Source organism: Apodemus sylvaticus, chromosome 23 (genome assembly GCF_947179515.1).
Source record: "Apodemus sylvaticus chromosome 23, mApoSyl1.1, whole genome shotgun sequence".
Lineage (NCBI taxonomy): Eukaryota > Metazoa > Chordata > Mammalia > Rodentia > Muridae > Apodemus > Apodemus sylvaticus.
The window spans coordinates 14,607,858-14,628,562 of NC_067494.1; the positions used below are offsets into that span (position 1 = coordinate 14,607,858).

Genomic DNA, 20,705 nt, shown 5'->3' on the forward strand with positions numbered 1-20,705 from the left:
GCATTCTTTGCCATACCCTCCCTGAGCAGCAGCTGTAATCCAAGAGAGGAGAGGAGAAGCGGTGAGGATTCCCTGCCACCCTGCAGAGGATCCGGCAGAGGATTCACAAAAATGCCAGGCGCCAGGGCTGGGAACTCCAGCAATTGTCGGGGTCCCTGTCGTTTGCCTGTCCCTCCATGAGGATCGCTGAGAGGATATGCACGAGTGCTGTACAGAGAAATTGGAAGGCCTGCCCCTGTCAGCCCCTCCTCGGGTTTGGGTGATGTTACTGGCCCACAAACCGCTAAGTCCTGGCTTTCAGGAAGTGGCATGGCAGACTTGTGGGTGAGACTTGCACAACCTAAGGCCAGTCCCAGCCCCAGGCAGAGAGTTAAGGCCCAAGGCAATTGGGTCTCCCCTGAAAACTATTTATCCTGATTTCATCAGCCCCATCACCAGTCTCCCTCTCAGTAGCCTGCCCTTCCTGGGTTCCCCTCTGTGGTGATTTCAGCTAGCTTCACCAATGGGAAGTACTGCTATTAAGAACTGGGACTTTTTTGGAGTCTGTCTGGCCTTGTTGGAGAAAGTGAGTCACTGTGCAGATGGGCTTTGGAGGCTCCACCCAGCCTGGAGTGACCCTGCTCCTCGCTGCCTGCTGAGAGGAGTTTTCTCCTGGCTGCCTCTGGATCACAGTGTAGAACTTCTGGCTCTTCTGGCCCCCACATCTACCTGGATGCTGAGATGCTTTCTGCCTTGATGATAATGGACTGAACCTCTGAAACTGTGAATCAGTCCCAATTAAATGTTTTGCTTTATAAGAATTGGCTTGGTCATGGTGTCTCTTCACAGCAAGGGAAGCCCTAAGACACCCTCTGATCTCCTCCAGCCGTGCTGCACTTCCCACAGGGCTGCCTCTTCCTGCAGCTGTATCCCAAATTCATTTGTTCCTCCAGGTCCCTTCCCATCATGCTGCCCTCCCCTGTCCTGTTTCTTGTTGTCCCAATTCTTGCCCCCTTCACCCAGCCCCCTCCACATCTCTCCCTGGTCATTCTCCCCCCTCCTTCAGCTCCTTCCTTTACCCCCACCTCCCAGTTGAAGACAATGGTTTTATCTTCTGACCATGGCTGTATGACCATGACCATTTTCTCCTTAGCTCTGTGACACTGGAACCTAAGACCTTCAGGAAAGGTCTACAACCATAAAATTATGCCAATCAAAAGCAGGCTCTGTGGCCTGGATCTGACCCAGGGGTGAAGAGCACTGACTGCTCTTCTTGAGGGACCACATTGGAATTCCATCCCCTCTTCCACAGTGTTCCCTGAGGCTTAGGTATGGCAGAGTTATGAAGAGGCACCCCTTGGGCCTGGGCTCCACGACTCTGCATATCGATTGGTTGTGGTTTTATGTAGTGGCCTCCATCAGTTTCATTGAGATGCTTCCTTGATGGGGGTGAAGGACACACTCACCTGTGGGTTTCAGGACAAATGGGTATGGATGCTTGTTAGGGATTATGCTGGCCCTGTAAGGTAATGGTTGTAGATTCTCCTAGACTAGCATGACCTCAGCACTGATTAGCCGGGTTTCCTGAATCGGGCATGGAATCCCTCTTTCTGAGCATGTCTTAAGTTCAATGAGAGAGCTGCTGTCTACTACCAAGGTCTGTGCCACCACTGCACATACAAGGGAAGGGACTTGAGGTCAGTCCCAGCTCAGGGGCCTCTGGGCCCAGTTTCTAAAGCACATGGTATCTTTAGCAATAAGGACTTATCTTCCAACTCTGGTGGTAACCAAGGGCAACAGAATTAGACTATATGTCTTGGGATTCTCTTAGATAGCCCTGAACACAAACTCAAAAGATGGCGTCTATTGTCTGGAATTGGGGTATTGTTAAATCGTCTCTTAGTGGGAGTGTCATCAGTCCACATGGAAAAAGGCTCATTAACGCTATATATATAGTTATGCATGGAATTACATTTGTTATATGCAACATGGTACTGGGCCCTGGGAGAGAATGGCCTCTGGTCCTGGGTTATTCGGAAGGCTCATCAGGCCTCAGGGAGACATCATGAAGTGAGTGAGCACTTTCCTTCAGGTGAACAGGTCTCACAGTAAGATAAGATATCCAGAAGTGAGACATTGCTGCAGGGACTTAACAAGTCACTGTGTGTCAAGGGCTGAGTAGCAGGGAGAGAGGAGTAATATTGTCTGACAAAGCACCTCCTGCTCCCCAGATGGTGGTAAATCTCATCTCATCTAGAGGAGTGACACAAGTTGGTTCCCAGTAAGCTGCCACCTCCCTTTCTCTATTTACCCCTTTGTCCCTCATTTCTCCCAACACTAGTAGGACAGAAAGAATAGAAAAAAGAAAAAGAAAGAGAAAAAGAAATCCCTGAATCTAACCTCTCTATGTTCATGCCTACCTGACCAATGCCAGGAACAGTATGTAACCAATCTACATAAACCGACATCAAACATTCATCACCCACGGAACGACCAAAACTCATCCACCCCACCTCTTGGGAATGGGGCATCATTCTCTTAGAATTGTTTCCTGCTGATATGGGGCATTGACCTTTTTGGGAGAGGGGCAAGAAAACTGGGAAAATGATTAGTCTTCAGAAAGCTAGCTGTAACCGTTGTCCAGTTTCTATGGGCTAGGAAAATGTAGTCTTAAATGAAGGCTTAAATTAGACCCACATCATAAGAGGGAACCCATGACTGAGACTGTGTGGTTGGCCAGAAACAAGAGGCTAGGTAGCCAAGAGACCCAGGATAGAACCAAATATGACTGGCATTTTAAAAAGTCAATGGTTTCCAAGCCACACCTCTACCTGCAGCCCACATCAAAACTCCACTGTCTGGACCACAGTCTGCTTCCCTGGAGACCTGCTGCTGTTAGGGACCGCCAGCTCTACCTGCCATCCCTGAGGCCTGCTACCACTACAGACTACCAGTCCAGCCAAGAACAGAGACAACCAGATGCCTAAAGGCCAGCACAAGAACAGAATCAATGAAAGCCAGGGCAATATGGCTGGTGTGGGGTTATTTGTTTTCTGTATTTTCTAGGATGTAGTTGGACTCGTTGGGTTGGAGTTTTCCTTCTCATACCCTCCGTAGGGCTGGGTGAGTGAAAATATATTCAGTTTTGTCATCAAATATCTTAATTTCTCCATCTACAGTGATTAAATATTTGCTAGGTATAGTAAGTCGTTTGGGCTGACATCTGTGGTGTCTTAGGGTCTGATCTGCCCAGGCCCTTCTAGCTTTTTAGAGTCTCTCTTGAGATGTTGGGTGTAATTTTGATAGGTCTGCCTTTATATGTTACTTGGCCTTTTTCCCTTGAGGTTTTTACTATTCTTTGTTCTGTACACGTAGTGTTTTGATTACTATGTGGAGGGAGGATTTTCTTGTCTGGTTCAATCTATTTGGTGTTCTATAAGCCTCTTGTACTTTTATAGGCACCTCTTTCTTTAGGTTAAGAAAATTTTCTTCTATGATTTTGTTGAAAAGGGTTTCTGGGCCTTTGATCTTGGAATCTTCTCCTTCTTCTATTCCTATTATTCTTAGGTTTGGTCTTTTAACAGTGTCCCAAATTACCTGGATATTTTACAATAGAAACTTTTTAGGTTTTATATTTTCTTTGATATATTAATGTCTTCTATTATATCTTCTATGCCTAAGATTTTCTCTTCTAACTCCTGTATTCTGTTAGTGATGCTTATGTCTGTAGTTCCTGTTTTCTTTCCTAGGATTTTTATCTTAAGGGTTGCCTCATTTTGTGTTTCCTTCGTTGTTTCTATTTCCACTTTCAGACCTTGGGAAGTTTTATTCATATCCTTCACTTGTTCAATTGTATTTTCCTGTTCTCTTATATTTATTTGCTTCCTCTTTTCATGCCTCTGTTTGAATGTATCTTTCTGTATTTATTTAAGGAATTTCTTCATTTCCTCTTTAAAGGCCTACATCATCCTTATAAAATTGGATTTAAGATCCTTTTCTTGTGTTTCAGTTTTGATATGATGTCCAGGGCTTACTGTACCAGGATAGCTGGGCTCTGGTGGTGCCATATTGTCCTGGTTCTTGTTGATTGTGTTCTTAAGATGTCCTTTAGGCATCTGGCTTTCCCTGATGTTGGCTGGATGGTCCTGTTGATAGCAGGACTTCTCAGGAAGGCAAGTGGAATCATAGACTAGACAACACAGGTCAGACAATCCATCTCTGCTGGCTGTGCCACCGGCAGACAACATTGGCAAGAGATTGGTGGGGCAATGTTTTGAGCTGGTAGTTCTTGGGATCCCTGCAGGCCTCCCCAGAGATGCAGGATGCTCTTAGAGCCCCACCGGACTCCACCAAACTGATGGCAAGCCCAGAGCCAGACAATGGATGCCAGGGGAACCTGTGCAATTCCCCTTTGCCAACTCCTCCATACAGACCAAACTGGGAAGGGATTAGTGGGGCACGGCTCCAAGCTGGTTATTCCTGGGGCCCCAGAGGCCTCTGCAAGGAAGCAGAACATTTGTGGAATCCTGCAGGGCTCCTTGGAACCAAAGAACAAGCCCAGAGCCAGACAATGAAGGTCATGGGACCATACACCACTTACCTCTGCAGGCTCTGCTCCGGGCAGATCAGACTGGAAAACCTGAGTTCCCTTCTTACCTCATCCCGGTCATATTCCTGGCAGCAGCAGAGCTTGCAGGGACCCCCACCATCCTAAGCATTTAATGCACTTAATCCAACATCAACAGTCCCTGTGGTTTTTCACAGTCTCAAGACTGCTTCAAAGCACAGTCCCTTCTGAAGCTCAAGGCAATTTATTAATTGTAAACCCCTATCAACACCAAACGACCATTTACATACTTCCAACAACATAGAATGTACAGTACCACTCCACTATGAAGGAGAAATGGGGGCATGATGAAGAAATACTAGAACAAAGCAAGACTGAAACCCAGCAGGAATATCTCCAAATCGATTAGTGCCATGTCTGATGCAAGAGGCTTTGTCCTCATGGCTTTACAGCGTGCCATAGCCTCCCTCCCCCTCTGTCTCTCTTGGTAAGTTTCCTGGTGTACTCTCTTTTCTGTAGCTCTCTTGGGTACATATCTCATGGCTCAGGCATCTCTAACATGTTGGCATCGCCAGTACAATCCAGGCCTTAATTTCACAGTTGTGTGAAGTGATCTACCAAGAGACTCCCTACCCTGTAAAACACTTGGCTTCAACAACTCTCTTTAATCTCAAGGAAGATCCTGTGACCCCCTTCTGCGCTCATCATGACTCTAGAGCCAGCACCACATAGAGGGCACTTGCCGGGGGCCTGCCTGGCCTTAGGACAGATGCTGAAGGGAGACACAGCATTACACATAGGCCAAAGACTGAGGGTCTCTGGCCGTGTAGGAAATTTAACTCTTTCTTACTGTTCTGTGCTTCATTAAGTGCTGGAGAATTTAACTATCTTTCTTATTATTTACTTTATAATTTCTGGCAATTAACATAGGCTATATAGCAACAAAGAATTCAATAAAGAAGATTTATTGCTAAGGCTCCTTTCACTCTTGCCCAAAGCCCAGACTCTCACTGGCCAGGCAAGGGGGAGGCATGGAACAATTGATTTTAGTGAACCAGGAAAAAACAGTCATGCTCACAGAAAGAAACTTTTATATAAGCAAATATCCATAGACACATTGATATTCATACACAGACATGTTGGGCCTGACCACCTGTCTCATCACCTCCACAAGTATTCATGCAAAATTACACACACACACACACACACACACACACACGAACAATAGCCCCTCCATGAGGAGGTTTCATTTAGCAAATAGCAGCACAGAAAGAACTCACTCAGTTTTGATGAAAAATAAGATCCAAGTTCATTGCTCAGAGAAAGAAAAGGCTCCTACCTTTGTATTTCTGTTAGTAAAAAAGCCCTTAAAGAAAAAGCTCCTAAGTAAAGAGTAGTCTCATGGTAAGAAAAAGACCTGCCTGCTCTCTCTGCTCGCCTCCGTTCTGCTCTCTTATTGGCATAGTTTCTAGCTCTTGTACTTTTTTTGGATACATGGTCATATGCTATTCTTGCATCTTTATTCAAAAGTTCACAAGTTCAAATGGGGGGGGGAAATAAAATACGTTTTATTGATAGCTATAAAACAAGGGTTTGGGAAAATAGACATGAGGCTGGGTGGTCAGAGTAAACAGGCCTAGTTGAGACTAGCCAAAACAAACATAACCGATCTTGAGAAAAATATCCCTAGCACCCCCCCCACCTTGATAAGTTCTAAGGAGGAAATATGCCAACATAATTTTCCTGGCCACCCAGTTCTTCCCCCCTTAAGGAACTTATCAGCCTGGCTCTCTTTCAAAGACTTTCCAAGGCTAGGTTAAGAGTGGGAGGAGGGAAATTGATTGACTTGGCCAAGAACACCCCCTTGAACGAACTGGCCAATGCCTAAAGAGATCCTTTGTCTTGTATCTCACCAATTGCCCAGTCTGTTGCTGGACTACCCTCTGTAAAGTATAAAAAGTGTATACTTTCTTTGTTCTTAGTTGTTGCTTTCCCTGCGAGGCGCAACCCCACGCGCATGGATCAATCTTCAATCAATCAATAAACCTCATGCTTTTGCAGCAATCTTTCATCAAGCTGTGGTGTGTGGGGCTGCGCACCTGAGCTGAGACCCTGGAGGGTCTCCTGAGTTACAACAAAACAAACTCAAATCACAAACTGAATAAGAAGTTACAACAGAGATGTTTACATTTATTTCCGCTAAAACTAGTTATCTAATTAAACATGTGTCATCTCTCGCTAGCTTCGCAAATTCATTAAAAGTTTCAAACACAATTATTCTGTTTAAGTTAACATGGTTTTGTCAAGAGGAAAATCATCTGCTTAGTGTCTCATTGGTTTTGAGGGTTTGTATAGATGAATACAGTCAATATTTTATCTTCTATCTTTGCACCTACAAGAAACTGCTCATTCCCTTTTTTGACCTTTAGTTATCAGATAATGGTTCCACAAACAGTTCTGAAAGCCTATTTATCTGATCATAAATCTGTTTTACTTCTGCTTTCTACCTTAGTGCAGTTCACTCATGACACATGAAGTTTTAGAGATCCCTAATTGCAGCCTATATTATAGAGGGCTCAAATTTTACTTGTATAAATTAAGGAATTCTATAGAATCATCATTAGGAATTATGAAACCATCAATTTATCTATAAAGCATTGCTATAAGAGAGTGCATCTTTGTAGATCTGCAGAACACCTACCCAATAGAGTGGGCTAATGCCCCGGAACTATTATATTAATTTAATAATGGCAGGAAAGCCATATCAGCTGCAAGAATAAATCTTGAGGTTTCTGAAAGCCTTGCAAATCAGAATTATGCATTGAAGACCAAGCAAAGCCATGTGTCATCTCCAAAACATAACTTGAATGCTTTTATCTATTTGTAGACGGCTGCTGACAGGCACTGCCAAGTGTGGCTACCAAATTAAGCTGCACCCTGGCCCTCTTCAATTACATTTACAATTCTGGGACTGAAGTTTCACATGCTGTGCCTGGCATCTTCTTCTCTTTTTACAAGCCACTAAGTCCAGTTGCTGCTGGACATGTTTGTGTGGGTGGTCAAATATTTCTTTCCTTCCTTTCTTCTTTCCTTTTTCTTTCTTTCTTTCTTTCTTTCTTTCTTTCTTTCTTTCTTTCTTTCTTTCTTTCTTTCTTTCTTTCTTTCTTTCTTTCTTTCTTTCTTTCTTTCTTTCTTTCCTTTTTCTATTCCCTGAGACAGGGTTTCTCTGTGAAGCCCTGGCTGTCCTGGAACTTACCGTAGACTAGGGTGGTATCAAACTCAGAGATCTACCTGCCTCTGACTCCCGAGTGCTGGGATTAAACATGTGTTGTCATCATCTGGTTCAGTGGTCATATCTTAAACAAAGGATCATCCTCCCCCTCACCCAGCTGCTACCAGCTAACCGCTGTTGGTTCCTCAATATGCAGAGGATCTTGGAGATCATCTGTGCTGGGATTTTGCTAGTTTGATTTTGTGCAAACAACCATATTGTTCATCAGTAAAAATATCCAAGTTATGTCCAGAACACACCATTTTACAGCTCTCTCCCCATCCTTTAGTGCTTACATTTTTTCCAGTTCCTAGTCTCTGGTGATGTTCCCAGGACCCTTGTGGTGGTGATCAGGAAGGAGGTATGTCATTATAGAAGACCTTTGTAGAGCCAAGCATTTAGTCTCCTATTCCTTAGGACGCTGACTCATTATATGTCAGCTCCTGGTCGCTCCCCGTTGCAGAAAGACACTCTCTGGCAAACACTGAGAGCATCCCAGGTCTATGGCTATACATTGTCAGCACTGGAAACTGGTCAGAAGGCCTAGTGGTCAGCATCTAGGGAATTTTACCTGTTAGCACTGGGAGCTGGCCCTTGAGTACCTCTTGTATGCCTTTTCGTATTTGTTGGTAGTATTTATTTTTGTTTTGCTATGATTGAGCACATACCACTAAATTATACTTCCAATGCTGTATTTCTTAGCAGTCTGGGCAACAGGATATCCTTGGCATCCTGTTCTGGATAGCTTCTTTTGCTCCTGGAAGACTCTGCTTGGTAAGTATCCTGGAATCACAAGACTTGACAGAACTTTGGCAGAGCAAAGGGGGTGGGGTGGGAGTGTGGAGGTTGGATTTCACAGAAATTGCATATAACTTCTCTCTCTCTCTCTCTCTCTCTCTCTCTCTCTCTCTCTCTCTCTCTCCCACCCCCTTAAGGCTACAGTGAGACTGTGATTTAATTATATATGTTCCCAGAGTCCCAAAGCTTAGTTCATGGGCAGCCTTGCAGAAGACACTAGACCAGACACCTTGATCTGCTCGCAAGCAGCAGCTCCTCCAGTGCGTTACCAAGCTCCACCTTCTGCTCCAGGAAGACATCCGAGATTTGTTATATGCCCTGCTATTCCTAGACCCAGGAGATCCACTAACTACCAAAAGAGATACAGAGACAGAGAGTGCTAGAGGGCCATATAGCTAGAGCTATAGAGAGTGCTATAATAGAGATCAACGTATTCAAATACAGGATTGAGAAAATAGAATAGAAGCTACCTGAATCAAAGAAAAACAATCCCCCCCTTTTTGTGAATGGAGAAAAGCCTCCCCGGATAGCAGTTATAGGATGGCTATGGAAGGCTCCTGGTAGACTTGGCCAAATTCTTTCCTTAGACTTGAATTTCTTTGAAGGATTTGTAGAAAGAGACTTACTCTAAAATCAACTTTAAGCTCAAACTCCAGCATTCCTAATTATGCAATCTATACTGCACTAATTATGCGAATCAGAAAAAGTGACAGTAGATACCAGACTTCAGTCCCCAGCCTTTCCAGAAAGACAGGAAAAGAGTAAAGTTGACAGATTAGGAAAAAGGTGTATCCCGAGCACCTCTCCCTAGGATTTACAGTTCCATGAGAGAGGAATAGGTTTTTATAAAGTAGACAAAATGGAAGAAAGTTGGCCCGGGGAGACAGCTTAGCTGCTAAAGTGCATGATTTACCAAGTACAAAGTACTAGCATAAAGACTCAAATTCCACCCCTCAGAATCCATGTAAGGATTCTAGTACTGCTGCAGGTGTCTGTAGGCCCAGCGCTGGGCTCGTGGAGGTAGGAGACTCCCTGGTGCTGGCTGGCCAGCCAGTCTAGGCAAATCAGTGGGTTCTATGTTCAGTGAGACTCTTTCACGATAGAGAGCAATTGAGTAACATGCCTAAAGCTTCTGACCCCACACTCCCACACATACAGACACACATGCATACTGACCCACATACCTGGACTTACACACAAAATATGCAAACACTGACTAGATAAATAATTAAAATAAAACAAATTTAAAAGGAGAAAGTTGGAGTAAACAAGGTATTGTTCAAGGTATGTGCACCAAAGTGAAGGCTATTTCCTCCTGGCAAAGTGTGTCTTTTGTTTTTTTAATAGGTATTTTTTCATATGGTGTTAAACACACATACATGATGATGCATGACTATAATATCAACAATAGGAACTTTAAGACAAGGTCATCTTTGGCTATATAACAAATCTAAGGCCAGCTTATTGATGAGAGCACGTCTAAAGAACACGGTTTGGCAAGGGTATGTGCAATGAACAATGCTACTAAAAAGCATTGAAAGTTGTACATTAGTAGTTATGGTTCAGGACAGCCCTTAAGACAGACATAGAGTGGTCAGTATCAATGCTGCATGCAGACTTGCAATGCCAACCCTCAAGAGGCTGAGGCAGAAGGAACACCAAGTTCAAGACCAACCTGAACTACATATAGACAGATAGTCTATTAAGTAAACAAACCACTAAGTTGATTTGGTGACTATATGTGACTATACTTCTGTGAATATATATTCAAATACATTTGTCCTTTGAAAATGAAATTACTTGAGCAGGTGAGAATTCTCAGGGGGTAAAGTCACCTGCCACCAAAACTAATAAACCGAGTTCAGTTCCTGGTATCTACATGGTAAGAGAGAACCAACTCCAATCTAAACACACACACACACACACACACACACACACACACGCACACACACATTATGGCACTAATGCACCAACAAACATACACATAAACACAAAATAAATTAAAATGCAATAAAAAATTTAAAAAGAAAACTGCCCTTTGTTTATTTGGTTGGTTGCCTGGTTTGGTATAGAGTCCAGCTCCCACGTTCTAACGGCGAGTTCCCTGGAAGGAGAGATGGGTATGGGAACGGGTGGCAAGAGAAAACACGTGGAGAGAGACAAAACATGGCTTCTGATTCAGCTCTCCATCTTTAATGCGTCTCTCCCAAGATACAAAGACAGGCCAAGCCCCTCCCCTGAAGGCTGGAAACCAGGTTCTTGTTGTTCTTCAATGAGTGATCACGTTGCTGGCTGCTATTCTTTTAGAACGGTGGGCTGGGGGAGGTCGCAGTTTGGTTTGTTTTTCTAGCCAGGGTTTCTCTGTGTAGCCTGGCTGCCCTGAAACTCACTCTGTATACCAGGCTGTCCTCGAACTCAGGGATCTGTCTGCTTCTGCCTCTTGAGTATTGAGATCAAAGGCGTGAGTACCACACCAGGAAATTGCCTTGTTTGATTGTTTGTGTTTGTGTCTTGTTTTTCTGAGTCAAAGTTTCTCTCTGTAGCCCTAGCTGTGCTGGAACTCACTCTGTAGACCAGGCTGGCCCTGAACTCAGCCTCTCGGGTTCGCATTGCCCATCTCTATGTGAGTAAAGCAAATACCTTTATCAACACCGTTGTTGTTACTTTTTTCACATACAATCTGGGGCAAAATTTCAAAACTGTGATGAAGACTGCCAAGATTCTAATTTTTTATTGTGATCTTAAGAAGTTCTTCCATAAAGATTCCCTGGCAAGAAGACTTGGGTCTGTTGGGCATGGTAGTAACACATCCTTTCCTGACCCCATAGAAGAAAGACAGCTGAACTTGTCATAGAGATTGCATACGGACCTGTCATCTTACCACTCAGTGTGTATATCCAGAAACCAATGGGTAAAGAATTCCCGGCGAGCCCTGGATTCTGCAGCAGTCATAATGGTATGCCTGGATGATGGCCCCGACTTCCTCTCTGAGGAAGACGTTGGACTTAAAGCAATAATTGTAGATCTCCAAAGTGATGCTGCTCTTCAAGTGGACATTTCGGATGCTCTCAGTGAAAGGGATAAAGTCAAATCCACTGTTCACACAAAGAGTGCATTGCCAAATTTTAAGCAAAATGAATTATCAGTTATTCGGCAACATGAGGAATTTGTCTGACTTCGTGATTCCTTTGTCGGAAATGAAGACTATGCAGGTTACATTATCCCACTAGCAACACCAAGACTGATCTTGATGCTTCACGGGGAAAAACTGCAGAAGCTTGGAGAAAAGGCCAGGGCCAGTGACAAGGGAAGAAGAATTCACAAAGACGAAACAGGAACTGGAAAGCTTCCACATCTTCTTGGAATATGATCAAGATTTGAGTGTCAAGCATGGTTAAGTCAGTGGATTGAGTAACTGTTTCAGGAGTCAAGGGTGTAGATGACGTCTCTGAGCATGGGCGAGTATTCATTTCAGAATAGCACAGCTGAGCGAAAGATGCATCTGCTAAGTCTGACAGAATGACAAGATCTCACGAAAGTGCTGCTGCCGATTGCATAGAATTGGGTCTTCATTACATGCTTCAGGAACTCAGGACTCCACAGTTATGTGCAAGTTTTTCCTCAAAGTTTCATAATTGTTTGATAAAACAAGAAAAATAGGTGCTCAGTATAGCACCACTCAAAATGCCCCCCACCCCCCACCCACCCACCCCCGCCCCATCAATCATTAATTTTTTAAAAAAACTCCCCAGAGCTGGATCTTATGGAAACATTGTCTCTATCAAGTTTCCTTCCTCTCAAATGATTCTTAGTTTGTGACAGGTTGACATAAAAGCAGCCAGGACCTGGCCCCTTACCCACACTCTACCTCTAACTGAGCCTTTCTGTAACCTTGCCTCCTCCCCACTTTATCCTTCACCCAACATGCGATTCCTGATGAAGTCCAGCCCTTAATGGGCCCTTAAGGGTCCATTCTTTCAGTTGTCTGATGACTCAGGTGGCTCTCCTTAAAACACATGTTCCTTTCCAACATGGTTACAGCCCTGATGGTCCTCTATCTCACTCTGAGAGAGAATATGCATCCGGGGACCATTAGGCAGTTGTGAGTTACCCAACATGGATGCTGGGAAATGAACTCAGGTCCTCTGTCAAAGCAATATTCCCTCAGCTGCTGAGCCATCTCTGCAGCCCCCAAATAGAGAAGTTAAAAACACAGTCAAGCATCTCCCTCCAATTAGTTGAGCTCCAAAAAAGATGCCAATGAGAGAACTTCCTCAGCACTTAAAGTAAATGTGTTACCACCTATAAACCACACTTCAGTGACATTGACCTTAAGAAGGAAAAAAAAAGAGCCCAACAACACAAAAAATCCAACCCAAACAAACAGAAGGATGGCTTCCTTAACAGACCTTTGCTGTGTGCCTTCAGAAGCCACTGTTGGCTCTTACAGAAGCACTGCAAATTCCATTCAGACAGCAGATGGCACCAACAAGCAAGGCTTAGCCCTCAGGGAAGTTGCTGTAACTTACCCTGCCTAAGTTAGTCTGGCTGGCCCCAGCATTTCATCAGTGGCTTGGAGAGACACATAGACTGGTGCTCACTAAATGATGGAGAGGCTGAAGTGAAATCAGCTGGGTGGCCCGGTACCCAGAAGACGTTCAATGAATAGTCCCTGTCCTCGGTGTGATGAAGGGGGTAGAAGCAGGGATTTAAACTCCTCTGTAGAACCTCCTCCAATGAGTGTCCAACCTAAGTACAATCAATTCAAATGTGGATTGTTAAAGGTGTGTTAAAAACCTGTATCCCAGGTTGTCCTCTGGCTTGTACATACACACACAAGTACACACTCATGTATACCTACGCATACATTAGTATAATTTTTGGAGTTGGGTGTTGTTTGCTTGTCAAGAGAGGGTTTCTCTGTGTAGCCCTGGTTGGCCTGGAACTTGCGATATAGACAATGCTGACCTTGAACTTATGGAGATCTGCCTGCCTCTCAAGTGCCTGGAACACCACTGCCCAGATATATTAGTGTGTGTGTGTGCGTATGTTGGTTTCCCAACTAGAAGTCATAAGTATGTGGTCAAGGGAGCCCCTGGTGATAAGTAGGGTCAGGAAGTTCCTGTCTCCCCTTCTTCTCCTCTCAGTGCTCCATTACTAAGTGTGGGTCTGTGAGAGGTAGCATGGTCCCGGGATGAACTAAGGCTAAAAGCCCGGGTGACACTGAAGGGATAGTGGAAGCTTTACCTGTTCCCAGGCACCAGCCCCTGCCACTAGCTGCAGCTCCCCAGAGGTTCGTGTCCCTCAGCATGTAAGGGCAATGCCACAAGCCCTCCATAGGCTCAAGACAGATCTCCATTTTAATGAGGTACCTAAAGGCCTGGAGGGCTTAGTCAACTAAGCTTTCCTTCTTAGACATTGCTCCCTGGAAAAGGTATTTAGCTTCAGGCCTGCACTGAGAAGTGGGCACAGTTTTACACAGAGAAATGTAGAGGGGATGTGGGGGGCGGGGGAGAAAAGGCTGGCCATGAGCACAGGAACAAGTGGAGAGCGAGGGGCAGGGGAATGGGGAAAGAGGGGGACAAGAGGACAGAGGGAGAGCAAGAAGGCAGGCGAGAGAGTAAGAGAGAGTGGAGCCAGTGAGCGAGCGAACAAGCGGCCCTTTCTAGTGAGTCAGGTGTACTTGGCTATAACTCCTCCTCTGTCTGCATTTCCCTCCCTCTGCTGGGCAGCTCCTCTGTCTCCCTACAGTAGCCCCGCCCAGCCTACCTGACCCCTCAGCAATTCCTCCCACACTGACTTAGCTTGTGTCTCTCTGTTCCCCATCTTATATCCTAGAAGAAAACTTCTGAGTGGTTCATCTAGGCCAGGTGTTCACAACTGCTTCCAACACAGGGTGGGGATAGAGTCACCTGCGAGCTAAATCTGTCCCAGCAGGCAGAGAAGACTCCATGAAAGGGGTACAGATGAAGATATGGAGGGCAGGTCTAAGTATACTGACCACTTCATTAGCATGTTCAGAGAAAAGTTAGACCCACCTGGTTGCAGGAAATATAATCTTTCAGTTTTGTGCATCTTGTTTCTTATCTGTAAAATTAAGGGATGGGCAGTTCAGGCAGGATTGGGGCAGTTCAGGCAGGTTTGGAGCAGTTCAGGCAGGATTGAGGCAGTTCAGGCAGGATTGAAGCAGTTCAGGCAGGATTGGGGCAGTTTGTGATGCTAGGAAGTCTGGGGCTGGTTGCTTTGGAGCTGTCTAGAATGTAGATTCTGAGGGAACATCTGGGGCTGGCAAGTTGCTGGAGCAGTTTTTAGTTGATTTGAAATCTGCTAGGACAGATAAACTAAATACTGAAGGAGTTTACGGGAAATTTTTTATCTTGGCTGTACATTTGAAACTTTTAGGCTCGTGGTCCTGGTACTTGAGGAGGGGGAAGAAGACCAGGGAGAGGGGGAGGGGAGAGATCCCAACCCCCCAGGAATAGACAGGTGGAGGAATTCAAGGTGCTGGGGAGCAAGGTTCCCACAACAAAGGATCTTGCACCTGAGAATTCGCTCACTGGGAACAACCAGATCTTGGTGTTCAGAATTTGGGATTTGTATACACAGCACCAGACCAACCCCCAACAAGCAAGTGAATGGTGGGGTGTGAGGGGTTTGGAATACTGGGTGTATATTCTGACTGTGGGTGAGGGAAAGGGGTGAGTGGGGAAGAGTGAGCAGTGTGCGGTTAGGCAGGTCAGTCAATATCGTCAGAGATCTGAGGATGGATTATAGGAGGAGGTATAATCTAATGGCCTCAATCAGTTAAAACAGCAGAGATTTTTCACGACCTAGACAATAGCCCTAGACTCCCCTGGTCTTGATGGCCGGGCAACAATGGTCGGCCTTCAGCTTTCACACAGGGCAGTAGCCTTACGCTGTCAGATTCAGATCTTAGAGATTTTTGTTTCTTTGTTTTTGTACTTGGAAAAATTGACATCACTTTGACTAGGCAGAGCAGAGCAATTATCCCAAAAATGTTTCCAATTGGCGCCAAGCCATCCAGTGAGGCGTGGGCAGCTTTCCCAGTGGTTAGTGTTACCACAATCCAGATGAAGTCACTATCATCACTGCGCCCTATCTGTCTTCTTTGGTGACCACAAGATCTGGGTTAGGCATCACTGTGTTTGAAAGGGCCTCGAAGTTGGCACAAGACACCTCAAAACAAAGATTTATTTGCCCCTGTGGGACAAAGGATAGAGAGGAGAAAAACACACCTATAAGAAAATGACAGTTTGTAAACTGAAAAAGGAAATCCTGCTAGGATGAGCTGGCTAATTTTAACTGGGCATGTTAATGAGGTCAGCCAAAAGAGGGAGGGCTTCTGACTGCTGGCCCTTGGTCGGCAGCCTCAGAGGGAGCAAGTGGCCAGAGGAGGGGCTCGACCTGGGTGGCTTTAGGAATGTAATCTAACAGTTTAGCAAGGCAGAGGGAAGGGGGGAAGGGCAAGGCTGTCAGAGCCATGTTTACCATGCCCAGGCCTGCTAGGAAGCCCTTCAATGTCTCTCTAATTATTAAATTATTAACTTCAATGTCTCTCTAATTATTAAACACTTGAAATGTCATATTCAGAGATCTCTGAAGAGTATGAGGACCACCTGCTATCTAGTATGTTTGATTTCAGGCTTAACTTTGAAATGTACACACACACACACACACACACATTAGGTGTGTGTAGTCCAAGGAGGGACAGAGGAGAGTGGAAAATGAAACTATGTTGAAGGGAAGTGGAGATAAGAAACTTTTGGTGGTGTAGAACAGTGTGAGATATGAGAGATTTGGGGATCCTGTAATTGTGTGAACGACAGGAGTTTTGATACAGGAAAAGACCAAGCAAGCAGTTGAGGGCAGGAGAGGGTTGAGACTGTGGCTTCCTAGGCGGGAGGAGAGGGACACAGGGAGGGGAGATGACGGGCCATAACTATATTACATCTCCAGGGTGGAGGTGAGAGGGGAACTTGGAGAATGATGAGAGAGAAAGGAAACAGGGAACCAACAGGAGAGCAGGTGGCTTCAGGAAGGGAGGACAGAGCAGCTGCAGGTAGAGAGTTTACCTTAGGCTGGCACAGGAGTGAGTGTGGCTGGTTTCTCATCTGTAAAATTAAAATACGAGATGAGAACAGAGGTGGTGCGACCCTGTGATCTCAGCACTCAGGAGAAGGCCGGAGTAGATGAGTTCAAGGCCAGCCTGTGTGTGCTACATAGTGAGATACCGTGTGTGTGTGTGTGTGTGTGTGTGTGTGTGTGTGTGTGTGTGTATGTGTGTGTTGCTAGGGATTGAACTTGGGATCTTGTATATATACAGGCATTCTACGATTGATGGTGACTTAGAATATAAGGATGAGGGGTCTTGAGTGGGATTAGGGAACCCTAGGAGGCGCCTTCTACTCTGTGAGGACAATGAGACCATCTATGATTTTAGAAATGAATACGATGATATCTTGATCTTAAAGCTGCACACTGAAGAGTGTTGTGTCCTATCAGTCAAACTAAGTCAGGTGTCCTCCGTTCCAACACCCAGTAAACTGATGCGGGATCATCAATCTGCTCCACCCTCCTTCCCATACCACCTGGCTTTTGCCTCCCTACAAGTTCAGCTCTCCATTGCTGAACATCTGGTGTTTAAGTTCTCTAAACGAAACTGAAAGGCGAATTAGAGCCTGAATGTAAATGTTCTGTTTCCTTTATTACCGACCGTAGTCCAAATCTCTTCAATAATACATAATGCAACGAAGCTGCAAGCCAAAACCCTGGCAAAGTTGTCTGTGGTTGCCTGGCTGTGCTGGTCGCTCTCCGGAGTAGCCCCGGACTTTAGACTGATGGATTTACTGACTCTCCCCTCAAACCCCGAGCGCTCTACCCTGTGAGCTATGGCCTTGCGCTGGTCTGCTTGCTTAATGATGCCTGCTAGGCCCAAACACCCACGCTGCCTAGGGTGTGATCATGATGCGGGGCAGCCAGGCAACTCCGGGGAGTCCCCTCCTCCTCCCCGCTGCGCGCCTGCGGAAGTCCCGCCCCGAGCCGCCCCAGCACGCCAGGCTCCGCCCCGCCGCAGCCGCTGTCCGCACGCCGGTGCTGATCCACGCAGAGGCCGCGCGTTGCCCCGGTGCGCTTCAGCGGCCGAAGCGAAGATCGAGGCACCGAAAGCCCGTAGCCTGGTAGAAGGGCCAGGGCGGCTCCAAGTCCGGCCGAGTACGGCCCGCGATGCCTCTCGAAGCCAGCACGCCCGCCGCCTCCGTGAAGCAGCCAGGCCCCGGGGCCGCCGAGCTCTGAGGCCGCGTTCGTGCCATGGCCGCCCGGGGAAGACCGGGCCCCGGCTCCCGGCACCGCGCGCTCTGCGGGCTGCTGCTGCTCTGCCTCTGGCTGCCCGGCGGCCGGCCCGGGGAGCCCGCCGCTCCATCGTCCGGGGTGGATAGGCTGCTTCAGGACTTTCGCCGGCAGCTACAGCGGGCACGGCCTCGCGAGGAGCTGGAACCGGAGCTGCTGGGCGCCCGCGGGAGGATTGCCCGGGTGCGGGCGGTACGGCGGTCTACCGGGCGGTGCCCGACACCATCATCCGCCCGCAGGACTCCATCGCGGCGTGAGCCAGCTTCCTGCGCGCGCCCGGGACCGTGCGCGGCTGGCGGCAGTGCGTGGCAGCCTGCTGCTCCGAGCCGAGCTGCTAGGTGGCGGTGGTGCAGCTGCCCCGGGAGCCCAGCGTGCCCGCACCCATGCCCGCGTCCCGCTGCTACTTGTTCAACTGCATGGCGTGCGGCCGCAGCGTCTGCAAGTTCGCGCCGCTCCAGGGGTTCAGCACTTACACCCTCAGTCGCGCCGGGGACGCCGCCGGGTTCTCTGCCGGGCCAGGTAAGCGCCACCAGGAGGGTCCCGCCTGCCACCAAGCATGCAAACTCCTCTGCTTCCAGAGGATAAAAGCTGCAGGGAAAGTGGCTCACATTTTTTTCAGACTTTGGGCTGGTGCTAAGATAGTGCCGTAAATGGGTAGTCCATTGGGCTACCTTTGAAAGATAGGAGGGCAGATCCGAGAGGACTCATGGATCGATTTAAGAGGATATCTCAGAACCACCTTTATCCCAGTCAAGATCATTTTAGTTTTATTTCGTCTCATAGGTTTAATGAAGCGTGTTTTACAGCAGGAAATAGCAAGGACAAGATTTGATTAGATACAAAGTTGCTCCTAACACCCACTCCTGCTTCCTGCTTTGGCTCTCTGCCTGCACATACTTAATTCAGATTAAAAAAAAAAATGTAAAGGAAAACTTGTCACTCGGTCTTCATTCTTTTCTTCCACCCCTTGCCCAAAAATTTCTTCACTTGTTGGTTTTGTGTCCCGCTCAATTTAAGGAGGGCCAGCTGTGTGCGGAGGGGGTCGGAACTCTATACTGGAGTCTGCTGGGCTAAAGACACAGTGTATAAAGTTTGTCTCTCTTTAAAAGGACTAAACAGCTTGCCCTGTGGTTTTTATATCAGTTGCTCTAGAAAAACCAAGGCACAAAGCAGGGGCAAAGTAGCACAGAAACAAAGTTTATCCTCCCCACCCCCACCCCCACCCCCAGGTTTGCTGTGCTCCTCTGTCACAAATTTGCATTGCTACCAGAGCTTTCCTTAAACCCTGGGTGCGGAAAGTAAACAGGATTAAGAGTAAGGCCCCAAACAAAAGCCATCTAAGTGGTTTTTTTTATCCTCCCTCCCACTCTGTCCTTCCTTTCTCTACCAGGAGTTTGCCACATGACCACTGGCATGGCCTCCTCTCTGGGGAGCACTCACTGCCCACTCTCCGGGAAGCGCTGATGTACCCAGATTTCTTCGGGTCCTCAGCGACCTCTGGTGCTGCCTTGGCTCGCCAGCTGCATTGATTGGCCCTGTATGGAGGCAAAGGGCATTTTACAGACTCCGTGGATTCCCGGTCCAGATGCTTACCTGTTTGAGTTCTTTGTTTGTAAGACCACGTCGGCTTTCCTTTCAGGATTATTATGCTTTCTTGTGAATCTTGTGAGCATGTGGAACTTGAGGGTAAATGAGACAGTGAGTTAGCACAGCTCCTTGCAGGGAATTGTAACCAGTTTTTAAGGAAGAAACGGGGCGGGATGGGGGTGAGGATGATTGCTGGATGGGACCGGATAGATTTAGAATGGTTTACCCATCTGCCAGTATATTGGTCACTCTGGGTGAGTTCGACGTTAGAAGCTATTTTAAGCTATTTGCTATTTCTCACAACAGCTCAAAGGTCAAATCCTGTTGTAGGGAAGGCTGGCCTGGAAAGCAACTTGCCTGAGGGCCACTCAGAGAGCTTTCCCTCACAGCCCTGGGCCTGTCACTCTCAAGCAGTTAGTGATAGTGAGAGGACTGAAGATAGAGTAGGAAGGTATCTTGATGTGACAGCCTACCTGCTAGAACATCTGAAGTGCCAGAGATCCTCAGCCCTCCAGATTGAGTCTAGGCTCCTCCCACACCAACCATCTTGGACTTGGCTCTGTTCTAGCTCAAGTTGCATAATGGGTGAGCGTGGATGTTTCTTGTGATTTTTCTGGGCAGTATAGGTGTAGTCTGCCAGCAGCTACATGTGAACCGGGTTACCTGTTAAGAGAATTTTGAGGTTACAGGGACAGAGGAGGCGACAAGAGACATGAGTCACGGCGGGAATTCCGGTCAAGACTCGTTTTAATAATTTTTAAGGCAGGTTATATAGTATTTTGGGGGATCGACCCCCCCCCCCCAGAAGTTGGTTGCTTCAAAGGCGTTCCTGTGAATTCTCTGGCTCCAGGTCTCAGCTGGTCGTCTGCCTTCAGACTGGCGAGTCAGGTAAACACTGGCTTGGGGGCGGTGTCGATAGTCGAGGTGCGGAGCCTATTGTTCACAGGAACAAAGGCCGGAGGTAGCCATCAGAAGAGTTTGAGAGCCAGCCAGCTTAGTTGCGGGGGGAGGAGACAATTCCCCCTTAATTATTAATTTTAAACAACTCAGTGGAAATAATTAAGTTCATCCAATGGATGACGGGCATTCATCAGTGAGTGAAAGCAGAGGCCCTAGCCCCCTTAAGCGTTACGGACA

The 20,705-nt window shown here is 46.8% G+C and overlaps 2 pseudogenes; both read left to right on the plus strand.

Moving 5' to 3' along the window:
* Positions 1-11,568: 11,568 nt before the first annotated feature.
* LOC127673503 (sorting nexin-6-like) lies at positions 11,569-17,299 on the plus strand (annotated as a pseudogene).
* A 639-nt stretch (positions 17,300-17,938) lies between these two features.
* On the plus strand, positions 17,939-18,631 carry LOC127673504 (low-density lipoprotein receptor-related protein 11-like; annotated as a pseudogene).
* Positions 18,632-20,705: the final 2,074 nt, after the last annotated feature.